Genomic DNA, 15,322 nt, shown 5'->3' with positions numbered 1-15,322 from the left:
CTAAGTATATTTTACCCAGTGTTTCTATCCTTCCTTTTATAGACTAATACATGACCTAAGACATGGAAGATTCTCATCAATTTTTAGCTCCATTCTAATTCACTTGCCGCATTGTAGCCAAAAATGATTAATTTACAAGTCAAACCTTGGCGTAGTTACACCCTTTCCAAAAGACACTTCAGTGACAGTATACCAGTTTCAACTCTTTAATAACTCTAAATCAGAATGGTCATATCATTTACTATTTAATTGAACTGTTCTGAGAATAAAAGGGAAAAAAATCGCCACTGCACTTTGACAGCAAACGCAAGCTGGGACTGTCCAAGATAGTCTGGGACCCAACTGCTTGGTCTCAGCCTATCTGCCCTGGGCTCACCTTTGTTTCTTTCTTTCTTATCTTCCTTCAGACTTACGGGACTCTTTTTAGTTCTTCACAAGTTACGAGTGTTTCCACCTTCAACATCTTTATATTGTTTCTTCAGCCTAAAACACTCTTCTCTCACAGATGACAAGGCAGAGGACCATGTTGTCACTTTTATTCTCAACTTCCAGCACAGGACCTGGTTCACAGGATAGGAGATGCTCCACAAATGTTTTTAGAATACACAACAGGGTGAAAGGGGATGTGTTTATATGACACCTTTCAAGGACACAGAGGGACTCAGAGGCCAGATGGATGTTGCACAAAACGACCCTTGTGGTCTTTGTTCCCAAAGATACTGTGAGTCTCTACTTCATGGTGTTGCAGGTCATTAGTCCTCGTGTTCTAAGCAGGTGAATCTATTTTCAGAGGAAATACTGAGAAGATCATTAACGTATAAAGCAGGTAAAACTGAAAACTGCTCTATGGCTGGCAATTTGCTGACCTTACTAGGTCAACTTCCCTTACTCTTTCCTAGTCTATATCTACCTAGAAGGAATCTTCAGACCATGAGAAATATCAGTTACACTTTGCTCTTCTGGACCACCAGTAAACTCTCTCAAACAAAGATAAACCATCTGAAAGTTAAATCAGAGAGTCTCTAAATGTATCCTTGAGGTCAAAGTGGAGATCTTGATTTTCTCTCTACTGGCAACCATGTATCGCTATTTCCTGTGGCTCTGACTGTTGTATCATCATCTGCTTTATACCAACTGTGAGAGGCCCTCTGTAGCCTCCAATGTAATTAAAACTCTTAGATCTCTCATTCAATTATGAATATATATATATATATATATATATATATATATATATATATATATTGGGCATCTCTTATTCTAGGTACTGGGGTCCTAAAATTTATAATTCTATTTTCCATGCTGTTCTCAGTGTAAGTCTGGTCAATTTGCTCTTGTTATAGTAAGAGTTAGCTTCATCTATTGATCTACAATTCCTGATGAAGTTTTAAGAGTTTTAAGTCTACCAGTGAAGCCATATAGGTTCTATAAACTAGGTATGAGTTCTTCCAAAGCGTAGGTTTTAATGTTAAAAGGGAGAAAACTGGAAATCAGAAAGGTAAACTTGTTTGTCTAAACTTAAATAGCTAATACAGAGAAAAGCTGAGCAATAAATGATATATACCTTTCATATTATTTGAATTTGTTTGGGCTTCTATAACAAAATACTATAAACTGGGTATTTTAAAAACAATAAAAATGTATTTTTCATGGTTCTGGAATCTGAGAAGTCCAAGGTCAAGGTAACAGCAGATGCGATGTCATCTTGCTACATCATTCTCTGGTGGAAGGTGTACATGCCTGTTTGATACTTCTTTTATAAGGACACTAACCCTGTTCCTGAGGGTTGACTTATTTGAACTAATCTTCTAGAGGTTCTACCCCCTATTATTATCATCTTGGGCATTAGGACTTTAATGTTTCAATTTGCCCATACATAAACATTAGTTTCTTGTACATGTGGTCTCTTTTATATAAAGGAGTTTCTAGTTTTCAGTTGATCCTTTCTAGAGAGGTTCCCATCTTTTAATGTACAGTATTTATGAAACTTTACTCTAAAATTTACTTCCTCTGGTAGTCCTCATACAACCCAAGCTGATGCAGTGTTCCTTTACCTTGTGACATACAGCCTGTGGAAGGTATTAGATTTTTACTTTGTGATGGTGCTCACTTCTTGTCATATTTTCTTTTTTTTTTTCTTTTCTGGTACCAGGGATCAAACTCATGACCTTGCACTTGCTAGGCAGGTGCTTATGCCACTGAGCTATATCCTCAGCCTGTCATATTTTCATAGGAAATTTCCATCTCAAATAATAAATCTATGGTCAATCTTAAGGATTTTTTCTATTTATATGCCTGTGTACATGTAAACACACACACACACACACACACACCATACTATGAAATTATAACATAGGTCTTAGGAAGACAGTATAAATATGGCTAAGAGTTTATACCATAGTCAATTATCTTAGTTACTTGACCTCTGTGTGCCTCAGTTTTGTTATCTGTAGAATGGGGAAATTACATTAGCTACCCTGTATCTTATTTCAAATTATATTCAAAATTTAATATAATTGTAGACATAAATACAATAATGCCTGACAAACAGTAAGGGTCACAGAAATGGAAGTTATTGGTGGTGTTGCTCCTGGTATTGTTGCACCAGAAAGAATGAATCCTTTGTTCTTATTAGAGAACAAAGATTAGTTCTCCTAAGATTGGAGACCTCAAAGTGTCCAGCTTTCTCCATAACATGTGCCCATCTCACCATCCCATCCTCTTCTTGTGTGTCTGTGCTGCAACTTTGCCTTGGTATACCTTTTCACACCTTTTTGTTTCTGAGCTCTCAGTCTTTCAGGCAATTTGAAAGACCCATTGCTGACAATGATAATAGTGAAGCTCTCACTGATGTCTTCAAAACCGTGCAGAAGACAGAAGACATCACTATTTCTAATGATGGATTCGATGGCAAACTGCAAATATTAACACTGTGCAAGGTGCTTCATGGGCTTCCATCTTGGAAGAGATCACTGCATCTTAAAGGAGACTTGCAAAAAATCTAAAATCTCATGTATGTTCCTCAGTGACAGCTCCACAGAGTATCCTCAATTGTCTCTGATTTTGGAGAGAAGTATAGATGATCCTCAAATGAGGTGATATTATTCTCACAATAGTTCTGAAATGGGGAATTCTAATTTCAATAATGTACTTGTAACCTTACCCTCACTTCTCTCCCTCAGTCAATATCTTCACAGTTTCTTATGTTATTTGGCGGTGGAAGCTTCAATTAGCTGATTATCTGCCTTTAACACATGTCTTTTGCCTCTTATAGTGTTTGATTACCTCCAAACAAAGAAAGCTAATAATCTACTTTTATCAAGGAGATGCTTTTTCTGCAGGTGTCCAAGAGGATCTGAAATGACCAGGGACCGAGCTTAGTTTGAGGAAAGGGTTTGATGTGATGAGGTGTCACAGCTCCCAAAAATTGGTAAATCACTGAGCTTTAAAATCTGCAAATACTGTATTTTGATTGGGAATATGCCTCAATTGTGAGAGTTTCTTTTGAAAAGCGTGTCCATTTAGTATTTGTGGATACTTTAAATAAAGAAACCAAGCACACTATGAATTCTGCCTCTGGGGAGGTCTGTTCCACACATGGCTCTAGATCATTCTGTTCTGTTTGCCAAACCATGCTTGATAGTAAAATCTAGATTTAGATTAAATCTAGATTACCTTAGATTGAGCAGATCTGCCTTTCTTAAGATTATTGCTCATCTGACTAATGCTTGGCTAAGAGTTCAGGGAAGGCAGTTCATGTGGCCTACCTCCAATTCATACTAAGATTCTTACCAAATGGCAATATAGGCTGGGAACTGGGTGCTTCTTGGCAGACACAAGCTTTCTGTCCAAATAGCACAAGTTGGAATCACTGTTCTTTCATTACTACCATTATTCTCTCACATTTGGGAGCATTTTAAAATACTTATTTGAACTCTTTTAATCTACACAACCATCCTATGGATTAGTGTCAGTTACTATGATAGCTAGTGATTTAAAGAAATTTGGGACCAGAAAATATGTTTGTCAACCTGCCTCAGGCTAGAAATTTGTCACAGGTAGAATAAAAATGACAGTAAAAATGATTTGACTCATTCCCTTTTAGGAAGTTGTATAACTTATATCATTTTCTATAGCACACAATTTAATTTACTTTACTCTAATACTTTTAAGGGTTTATAAAATGATAATGTTGAGGAAAACAAACTAATGAGATGATAATAAAAATAAATGTGTAAGAGTCCTGAGACTTAAATATAGAAGAAGGGTATTTCTATCCCATTATGGTTTTAATATTTCCATCCATTTCCAATATTTTACAACTCTCCCTTATGCAATTAGAAATGAAAACATATACACTACTAGTTTCTTAAGTTAGATACGCCATATTCAAAGAATTAAAACTCATTAAAAATGTCTTTGCAATTCTTATTCTTCATGAAAGAGATATGCTTGGACAACTCCCATCTGTCTGTCTCTCTTGATCATTCTCCAACTTTCCCCACTCTTCTTCCACTTCTCGGAGTCTCAGGTGCTGAGCTTTGTGAGTGGATCTGACGATCATCATTGTACATGGCTTATTCTTGGATCTAAACAACTGGAGGCCCTGGCTGGTGAATGGATAGAAAGAGAATGTGGTTGGGTATCGGGCTCTCTCACAGGCAGGTTGCATGCCTGGAGACTCCATGGTTCATCTGAATTGTTTTCTCCAAATAGCTCTTTTAGGGTTCAGCAACTCTCTCACCTCTTTATTCCTTTAGACTTAGGGGTTCAATAACGAGCCTTAGTACTGCTAGGGAATAATTTAATGATACCGTTAGCCACACCTCGATTAAGTCAGGCTGCTAGCATCCTGAACCACCCAATAGGAGTGTCATCTATTTCTGCAAAGATCCTGAATGAAACAGAAACCTTTGTAATTTAGTATAACTTTATCCATATAATATTAATTTTGGCTGTATAAAACCATTTTTCTAATTTTTCTTCAATTCAAAGAAATCCTATCATGTTTTGCTCTTAACTATGTGGTATAATTTCTGTAGCTCAGCTGGAATCCATAACCCTCTCTTTAACAGCAATTCTAAATTGTTAGTAATCTCCATTGTAATGATAGGTAAAAAATTGAATTAATTGTGTAAAATAGAATTAATTTATGTCCTTCCCATCTCTATGTATTGCCAAAGCTACTGGGATAAAGAAGCTTCTTGATTGTGGCTAAAGATTTGAGCTTCTGATGTTAGTCAACCTAATAATATTTTGCACAGTGAATCCTTAAATCATGCTATGAGATGTGATATAGGTGAGATGAAGATACATCTGTGTACTACAGCAGTAGGTGAACAATCAAAACATTGGGAACAGGAATAGGTAAAAATGGACTAGTGTTAGAATATAGATTGGTATCTCTTTTCCCCAAGTATATCATTTTCCTAAAATTCAAGTCTTAAATGCCTGCTGGGATTCAAAACCAAAAGTTCTTATATTTTATACAATGTTATCTATATTGAAAAATGAATAGATAATAGACTTTTTACTATATGGTAGATGCAGTTCTAGTGAAAGTTTTGTGTAACTTCTGTTTTGTTTTGCTTTGGTTTTTGTTTTTAGACAGATCTTAACATGTACTTCAGGGTGGCCTTGAATGCAGTATGTAGCCCAGGCTGGCCTCAAACTCACAGAGATTATCCAGCCTCAGCCTCCCAGAGCTGGGATTGTAGGTGTGTACCACCACCCATGGCTTCTTAGTGAAAGTTTAAAAGGTGCAAGAGTTCCATATTTTTACCCTTGAAATGATCTTGTATCTTAAACAAAAAAAGAGATCTTGACATATCCAGGTGTTTGAATTTTCTCAAGAGATTTTCATAGGAAGATGATGAGGCAATGTAAAGTTCAAAACTATAGAGCTACTAAAGATATACAATACATTGGTTATTGCTACAGTTAGACTGAGATTAATAAGAAATCACTCCAAAACTTAGTGTCTTACTGCATGTTTCATTAAGTCTTCAGTATGTCAGTCAGAAATTTGGGCTGGGCTCATATTAGAAGTTCTGGTTTTGAATGGATTCATTCCAGTACCTTCAGTGAACAGCTAGGTCACTTGGTAGCTGGCTACTCTAGGATCATCTGGGCTCAGAAAGCTCTTCTCTGTTCCGTGTGGTCTCTCATTTTGTGGGCTTGTTCATAAGGCAGCTGGGCAGGATCCCATCAAAGCCGGCAGAGGCATGAAAGAAAGGCATAACATCACTTGCCCCATGCCCTATGGGCCAAAGCCAGTCCCAAAGCAGCTCACACTCAAAGGAAAATCAAACATACCATTAATGGGAAGAGATTCTAAATCACAGAGCAAAAGGCATGCACACAGAAAAAGTGAATGCTTTTAGTCATTTGGGGATTTACCAAAATTAGATGATAAGGAATTATGTTGAATGGATGAGATGTACCAAATACTGTACTATGTTTTTTGTGACTAGAGGAGGTGTATCAAACTCTGCACATTCACGATGCTCTCACTGAATACTTCTCAGAAAGAGTAGAAATTTTATCCTTACTGCTACTCCACTCCACTCCAGTACTCTCTCTCTCCCTCTCTCTTTCTTTTGCCCTTTTTCTCCCTTTTCCTCTCTCTCTCTCTCTCTCTCTCTCTCTCTCTCTCTCTCTCTCTCTTTCTCCACAAGTTACACTTTCTTCAATTTTTTTCTTGGCTTTTCTTCCCTCTCCCCATATTTACTCCCTGGCTCCCAGACCCGCTCTATTCCTTCTCTGAGTGAGTTTTATCCTTCCCCAGTCTCTCTTATCCTGCTTACTGTCTATTCCAGAATCTGGCAGAAACCAAGTCAATGAAGAAAACACTCAGTCATTTGGCAGCAAGAAGAAGCAATTAGATGCCAGCTTCTAAAGGGCTAGAGGACATTTAAACCCCGAGTGCTGGAAATCTTACTGAAATTGCAGACAGAACAGAGAAAGAAGTGCTTGAAGGATTATTAGCTAGCCAGAGCTTGGCCCCATCGCACTTTTTCCATTGCCTATTATAAGAAGGCTTCTATGCTCCTGCTTGAGCCAGTGTGAGAAGGGAGATCAATGAGCATCTGTGAGAGAGTTCCTCAGAACTAATGAAAGCTTGTCTCAGTCCTTTAAGAATAAGAACTAGAGAAAGTGATTCCCAGAGCACAACGGAACTCCTTAGATGCTGGTGACAATGAAGAAAAGGGTTCCAAATTCTACTGATATAATCCACAGAGCAGTTAATCTCTGAATGGTCATTGAGATGCATTTTGTAGTTGGACGCAGAAGAGTGGCCATTCATTTCATTCTGTACAGTACCTGATATTGCACTCCAACTTACAGCAGGCAATTACTCAGACCTCTGTTTTCTATTTTTCATTGTTATTCTTTTAATACATGCCTTGCCCCTTAGCCAAGCCAGGATTGTTACTCCACTGAGGGTTCTTCAGACATCATTAACCACAGGAAGAGAACATAACACAGCAGAAACTTGAGATTGAATAATAACCTTGAAATTCAAACTGACATCATGCATTATTGTTTGCATTATATACTAAACAGTTATTAGGAGCAATTAGCAATTAAAGACTCTTAGGTGCAGTTATAGGGTTTTCTATAATATATCCCGAATAGCAGGATAAGTGCTTTGGCTGCAAGCCAATCATCAAAAACCCCACAGAAAACTGTAATCTAAAATGTGTGCTTCTTTACGGCCACTGAATGAGGCATGTTAATCAAGCAAAGCCACGTACGTGAAAGGGAGACATCAGGTACAAACTTGCACTATGAAGCAAATTTCCATTTTATACAGAATCCATGTATATCCAAAGAAATAACATTTACATACCTATTTTTCCATTTAGATTTTATGAATGAGAAACACATAATAATTACAGAGAGCAATATCAAGAAATATTTTTAAAGGAATATATCCTGATTTTAGGAAAGAATCAGTGTAATCTCTTCCACCTTCTTGTTCTTTGGTATTTGACACTGACACTTGGTGTTCATCATAATGATCCTAAGGGCCTAAGTATTCCTTCTGAAGATCAAAGTGATATCATATCATGATCATCCCAATTTTCATGTTAAGTATAGTCTATACATATTTAATTCCTTGAAAATTAAATAGCATATGGGGATTTTTAATTTTCTGACAATATTCATCTTTCCAGAAAGCCACATTCTAAGCCATATTAAACAAATTCAGCTTTGTGCTTTATTACGCATTGTATCTATTTTATTAATATCAGTATGCTGGCTTCAGTTCACCTTCTATTAGTAGTTACATATGTATTATTTCTGCTTCCAAATAAGTCATGATTGTGCAGTAAGCTCATCTCACTCTCTATTCTGCACAATCTTAAAAACATAGTGCAGACCGTAGGTGAAATGTGTAGCTTCTATAAAGAGCTTAGTACTTCGTGTGGAGAAGTAGAAAAGCATATTAAGTGAGGAAAAAGAATCAATTATTCACCCACCTTGATTACTTGAATCTTTGTAGTAAAGTGTAAACAAAGAGCTGATCTATATCAATTAGCATGGTTTGCATTCTTCCAAGTTCCAGGCATACCAGGGCAAGTCTATGGTCTGTAAGATATAACTGAGAAGGGTAGGAGACTCTATGATATATCTGGACATGAACTGACACCCTTAAACTATCCACAGCTTCATGTTATCTTAAAACGAGCGAAAAGTGGCAATAGGTAAAGCAAGCAATTAAATTTTGTTGTGATTTAAATATGAATAAACAATGTGAATAGAAACTGTTTTCAAATTTTACAATGAAGTATATGATTATCAATAAAAATATGAAAAATAATCAAAACATTTATGAATTAACTTCTGGTTATTTATAGCAAGAATGTACTTGTTTCCATAGTAATTAATAACTAAGCAAATGGAATAATATGTAAAGGTAAACTAAAATATACAAGCAAGCAGAAAAATTAAAACTTGACAAAAATACATAAATTATGCCGAATTGAAAATGAGGTTTACATAACCATACATTATTTTTCTAACACAAAGACAGAAAGCCTGATGCTCCATAATAAATTACAGTATGAAAAACAATAAACCTGAATTCAGGCAAGTGGTAATTTTGCATTTATAATGGAAAATTGCACTAAACAAATTCTGATTTTTTTCCAAAGTATAAGCATAATACAATAATTTGTCATTTGTGTCAATAAGTGCTTTCTTATCTGCCCATAGACTAGTCTGAGTGCGAGGTGTCTGGACTTGTGAGAAGGGCTTCCCTTCCACTGTGATCAAACTAAACCATTTCTCCCAGAAGCTGAAAGTTTACTACATCTGCTGTTCTCCTTCTGACTGAGCGAGCAGTCTCTCTTAGTGAGTAAGACACTGAAAGTCTGTTGCACACAGTTTGAGGATGAGTTGTGTGGCGTGCTTCTCTCTAGCTGTTGCTGGTGAGATGCACTTCCAGCAGATGGAGCTATGGCTCAGTCTCAATTCTCAAGGAGAAGATTTTTTTAAAAAGATTTAAAATTTCGAAGTCTTTTTCAGCAGCTTAGAAAATAACCATTGCTGGATAGCAATGGAAGGTAGGAAACTGATTCAAAAATATGAATATGTAGATTAAACACAAGTTTCTTCCTAAAGCACTTTAATATTCTATGCTTATACAGGAGATTCAAAAGAGGTTTTCTGACACAAAACTCATATCTTGGACCTCTCTTCAATAGGAGAAACATACTACTTCTAAGAAAGAGAGAAAAATAACAGCAAGTATGGCTGCTGGCATTGTTTTCAAAGAAAGCCAGCTCATTCCAAAATTGGATGAGAGGATATTCACATAATTGTTACAATTATTAAAATAGTGCTGTTTTAGATTTTCTGTTCATTAACTGTAAAATATATTTACTTAAATGTCTTTTCTCTATCTAATTTTTTACCTTTATGAGAACTAAAGATATTGCTGTATCAATTATTCACTTGAAGTTTGCCTTCGTCTTGCACACATCCTATATAAGAAATCTACCTGTGGCTCATTTCACAAAATGCAGTAATATTGTTAGTGTCAGCCATGCCGTACAATCATCCAGTTATAAAAACCTACCTCATATGGAGGAAAACTGTTCTGGACGGATGAGTTGGGGGTGAGGGGTATTCTTTCAGCTAACCCATCCTCTTTCTGCAACAATATCATAGCAAGACCTTCAGCAATAAGTAACAGCCATGACTATAATATTTGTATTTTATTATTTTTTAAATTATAGGATGTTCTGTGAGTTTTCACTTCTGTGATACCTTCATGGCCCTTCAGGTGTGTGAGATTGGTATTATAGTGAACTAAATTTACCAGTCAGTTTCACAGAGAATATTTGATGGAGATCCAACTATAAATAAGAGGGAAAGTTTGGCTTATCCATCACGTGTACCACTTCTTCCAATGTTTACCTTTATGCACTGGTTTCATAAATACTCAATAAGATTTCATAAATACTCTATCTGGTTTGTGCATGTGACTGGAAATAATAGAAACAGGCCTGTTTTCAAAACAAGATGATAGAAAATTAACAATGGTTGTTATATTGCACATTGTCATCTTCAAAATAGTTGCTCAGATTATAAGATACAGGCATGCAAAACTGATCAAACAGTATTTTATTTTTTTCTCTCTTTAAAATAATAATAAAAGAACAGGTTTATTTCTGGTGGGCACTCATAAACGTCCTCATAGGTGGCAGTACTATTCAAGGATACAAAGTATTACCAGTCTTTTCATTAAAACTAGAAGAGGACTTACTTGTGCTGCTGAATATGTATAGGAAGCATTTGGGAGACGATTAAAAGCATAATCGAGCAACTATTTCTACCGTTTGATGTGGTGATTTCATCACAATCTTTTGTGATTTTGTTCACGTTATAAATGGTGATGTGTAGCTTGTAACTCTTATCTGAAGCTTCACGTTTTTTCATAATTCTTGAATTTTTTTATTTTAGTTGAAATTAGGCAAATGACGATGGCTGATAACTAGTAGTTAAAATGAAATTATTGAGAAGAAAAAAAGTGAATTTTTTTCCTAATGCAGAGACCACATTTTTCCTTAAATTGTAGATATAAATGTGAATTTTTGTACATTGTAGGTTTGGGTTTTCTCCTAGTTTCTCATGGCTAGAAGTACTCTAGTTAGATACAAAATGTTTATAATGCTAGTTTAACAAAATATATACCACATAGATAATATGAAAAAAACTGGACTTAAAACTCAGGTATCACTTGGATTCTGGCCCTTTCTCTTACCAGCTATGTAACTTGACTACACTATTTATCATCTCAGAGCCTTGGGTATTTTAACCATAAAATGGGTGGGTCCTTGACCTCACAGGGAGGTTTGATAAAGACTGAATGATGGAATGAATCTTTCATATCATTGTCGTACTTTAGGACAGCTGAGCCATGTTTTTGGACAGCTGTGTTGCAGAGCATACTTTCCTTACCAGGGCTCATTTCCATGCAGTGATCTTGTAAATATCCACTGCTTTGTTTTTTATTAAGAACTTTTGAGTGCTTCCAGTTTGGGTCTGAGTTGAATAGAGGAAAGCAGTGATTGGTTGTGCCAAAGCAGTAAGAATTCACTGACTTTCTAAATTACTTAAGTTTTGTTTTCTCTTTAAAAATATAAGCAGAGAGGATGTAAACACTACTTTCAGAAGATTAAAGAGAAATGAAACAAAATCAAAATGAAATAATTCTCCAAAAGGATAGCCTAACAACCTACCACTTTGGGAAAGAGAGGGTTTTGAGGGGCTTTGTCAGAGAAAGAATCCTCAGAGCAAGCAGCACAAATGAACTTGCCCGCACATCGTTGCTGCTATAGAAAATTGGCTCCGAAACGACCATTCTGTGTTAGTTTTACCTGCATATTTTCAGTTGTCACTACTCTACTCAGGGGACCAAAGAAGAAAGCGATTTTCCAGGACCAGTAAGTCTACAGGGGTCTGAAAGTGGGAATCTGCCAACAGAAAATTAAAGTAATAAGGAAAGCACATTAACAAAGGCTCTTTTTCTTTTAATAAACATAAAAAAGGTGTCCCACCAGGCATGCCTTTTTCGAAGTGTTACTGTAGCTAACAATTTTTTTTAAATTCTCAAAATACAAAATATGAGAGGAAAGAAAACGTCGCATTTCAGTTTTTGTATGTTTTTCTTTTACATGGTTTCATACAGTAACTATACCTGTAATTTATTCTGTTTGCTTTCACTTATAAGTTATGGATCTAAGTTAGTGAAGGTGTCAGTGTGCTGTTCATAGGGTCACATCAGTAATTATTCATTTTTTAACTTTTGGGTGACTTTAATGCAATATAGACTAGATGCTGGGGATGTTCTTTGTAGAACTGCACTGTTCAACATACTCAGGAAGGATTCTTAAGGCAATGATATTTTTCTAATTTCCCCCATTCTTTGGCTGATTATCTTGGCTCATCATTTGGATAATGGTATTTTCAAATAATTTAGAAAAATCTACACTTTACAGCTCATGTCCAGATGAAGTGAACCTATGGACTAACATTAAGAGAAGAATACAAATGACATGCTATTCATGAAAGGGAAAAGCAGCAATTTGCACTTTTCTCTCTCACTCAGTAGCAATAATTCTGGCTTCTTATTAATGAAGGCTTACAAAATACCCAGAAGACAACAGTAGTGAAGGAGCAGATTCGGGGAGAGATTTAGTTTCAGTGTTCAAGTTTTACAAACACAGTGGCTCAAATAGCTTCTGTTTGAAGATGCTGAAGATAATGAAACAGAAAGAAAAACATTCTCTTTTGTGTAGGGAGCTCACAAGCAAGATAGGTAAATAGACCATTAATCATACTATTATTTAAGCACGTACAGAGTCACTGCTCAATTATCACCGCAAATGAAGAGGAGTGATAGCGAGGGTAATCCAACATGGCAGCTAGAATAATTTATATTCGAGTCAAAATGACTTTTTGTACTTACATTTGAATATAATTGTGTCTGATATTCTGGGACTCCGAGCTGAGCGCCCAGCGGGCACGAGAGTTCCCACAGATGCACAAGCTCATTGTTCCCCTGCAGAAGCACAGGCAGCTCCGCGCTCAGCCCTGGAAAACTGCTCCGCAGCTGGGCTGACACCGACCTCAGCGCCTGGCACCGCTCTGTCCTGAGCCCTCGCCTAGGCCTGCGTCGTGCAGCCGGGCTGGGTACGCAAGAATGGGAGGGGAGACAGATTTCACCTGCCTGGTATTTGTGCGTCTCTACACTAGGTCTGGATGAGAAAAAGATAATGACATGCAATTGGAAAACATTTTAATGAGAATAAAAAATGCAGAAGCAATCACAAGAGTAGCGTGGGACAGTTCGCTCATACAGCTGCTTCATGAAAAATAGACGATTTTACTTTCTATACCTGAGTCCAAGTGCTGAGGCTTAATTTATTTCAGCAGTAGCTGTCATTTAATAGAAGGAAAGATGTATTTTTGCATTTCTTCACATTGTTGTATTTCTTGCTTTTAGCCCTATTATTGGATTAGATCTAGTTTTCAGTGCAGGGAAGGGAGCGTGGCTGGGAGTTCCAGAAGGTGCTTTAAGGACATGCAAACACTTCCAGGTCAGGGTGGCTGGAAATAGCTGTGCAGTAGGAAAGTTGAGTAGGTCTTGCAATCTTGCTGTGACTAGAGGAGACTGTGTGTGCTGACAGCATTTTATTATAGAGAGAATGAGTGGTGGGGAGGAAGAGAACATACAAATACATATTCTCATTCAGTATATCGCTTACAGACAGTTTAATTTATCTTTATGGCAAAAACCTTTTTAGGGGTAACCTTACTGAAAAATTATCAACATATTGCTTAGGGCAATTTCAAATTCTTCCAGATATAATTGAAAACTCATGAGATAATGAATAAAGTTTTATTTTTTTGTTTTATTTATTTATTTATTTATTTATTTATTGGTACCACGAAGCAAGCTCAGGAAGGACCTCCAGGCAGGCACTGTGCCGCGGAGCTATTTCCCCAGCCTGTGAGGAAAGTTATTCATTGAATGATAGTAATAATGGTAGAAATTATCCACATTTCAATAATTGCTCAAGACTGATACGTGCAGATTAGTGAGACCCGGAAATGCATAAATACTATTTTTAATAAATATCAGACTTCTAAAGACAAGTGTTAAAGGTGAAGCTTGGAAAATAGGATATGACTTATGATTCTCATATATTTAATATCTAGTAGAGAAGCTGTACATGTTAGTGCTACCTATAGTCGCAGCACTCCTTATAGAGTATTTTCCTTATTTTAACTGTATATTTCAGACACTTATAAGCCCATAAAATTGAAGGGTGTTGTATTCAGAATAAAAAAATGGACTTGTTTCATCTTTACATATTCCAGGTACTAGGTCAGTTTATTATATAATTAACTGCATGTAAGAAATTTATTGAGCTAAAATCATAGGTGTTTTAAGCTATGAGAAGATTACCAGATGATAATTAGCATGAAAAGAATGCTTAAGAGTTCACTGATCATATGGCAATGAAAGGGTCATTTTTGTTGTCATAAATCTTTCTTTTTAAAAACTTAGCTGACAAGGTCCTGAGTTTGATTCCCAGGACAAAAAAAAAAAAAAAAAAGAACAACTCAGCAGAATAAATAGAGCTGAGCCAATAGGGTTTTTTTGTGATAGTCATGGGTCTCTTAGTTGCAAATATTAGAAAAGTAATCCTAATACCTTAGCAAATATAGTAATTTGTTACATCTCATAAAGAGAAGTTCATAAGTAAGGGCTTCAGGCATAACTGCATCCAGCTACTGCAAGAACATTGCCAGAGGACTTCTGTCTTTTTCTCGGATCTGTTTTCTTCATGCCTAGCATTTTTCAGACCCTTTCCTTTCATATATTGACAAGTAGAACATTCAAAACTTCAACCCTTCATCCTAGACTTCTATCCTGTAAAAAAGAAAGTCAATAGAATGCCCATTTTCAGTGGTTTCACCAGCCACATTTGGGCTGACAGTGATTCTGATGGACCTGTTTTGTATTATAAGCATTTTCCAAGTCAGTTTCTACAGCCAGGGAAAATGGGCCATGGTGACTGACCAGGTCTTGGTCACATAGGAACGATCAACTCCCAAAGGAAAAATAAAATGCTTATAAGAGAGTTTAATTTGTTGGGCAAACAAAATGGCAGGTGTCTAAAAGAATCTTATACAAAGTAAGCACTTAGTAAATAGTCATTAAAGCAAAATGTTGTGATCCCTTAAATATCTTTGCAGACCACATACCAAGAGGACATTTTAACTGACAAAGAGCCACTTTAGA

At 36.3% G+C, this 15,322-nt stretch overlaps 1 long non-coding RNA gene across 2 annotated transcripts in view; it reads right to left on the bottom strand.

The window, feature by feature from the left end:
- LOC102013783 overlaps positions 1-13,182 on the bottom strand; it is a 40,662-nt gene extending 27,480 nt beyond the window's left edge. Inside the window, exons 1-5 of one of the 2 annotated variants that reach the window (XR_001234401.1) lie at positions 12,980-13,182; positions 10,085-10,159; positions 8,484-8,605; positions 6,076-6,189; positions 4,305-4,607 (exon numbers count right to left, since the gene is read on the bottom strand). This is a non-coding gene — a long non-coding RNA (uncharacterized LOC102013783). Of the gene's footprint in view, positions 1-4,304; positions 4,608-6,075; positions 6,190-8,483; positions 8,606-10,084; positions 10,160-12,979 lie in introns of those variants that run through there. The other variant, XR_001234402.1, reaches the window with a different exon arrangement.
- Positions 13,183-15,322: the final 2,140 nt, after the last annotated feature.

Source organism: Chinchilla lanigera, unplaced genomic scaffold, assembly GCF_000276665.1.
Source record: "Chinchilla lanigera isolate Chin_1 unplaced genomic scaffold, ChiLan1.0 scaffold00002, whole genome shotgun sequence".
Taxonomy (NCBI): domain Eukaryota; kingdom Metazoa; phylum Chordata; class Mammalia; order Rodentia; family Chinchillidae; genus Chinchilla; species Chinchilla lanigera.
This window is presented reverse-complemented; position numbering and strand designations above follow the sequence as displayed.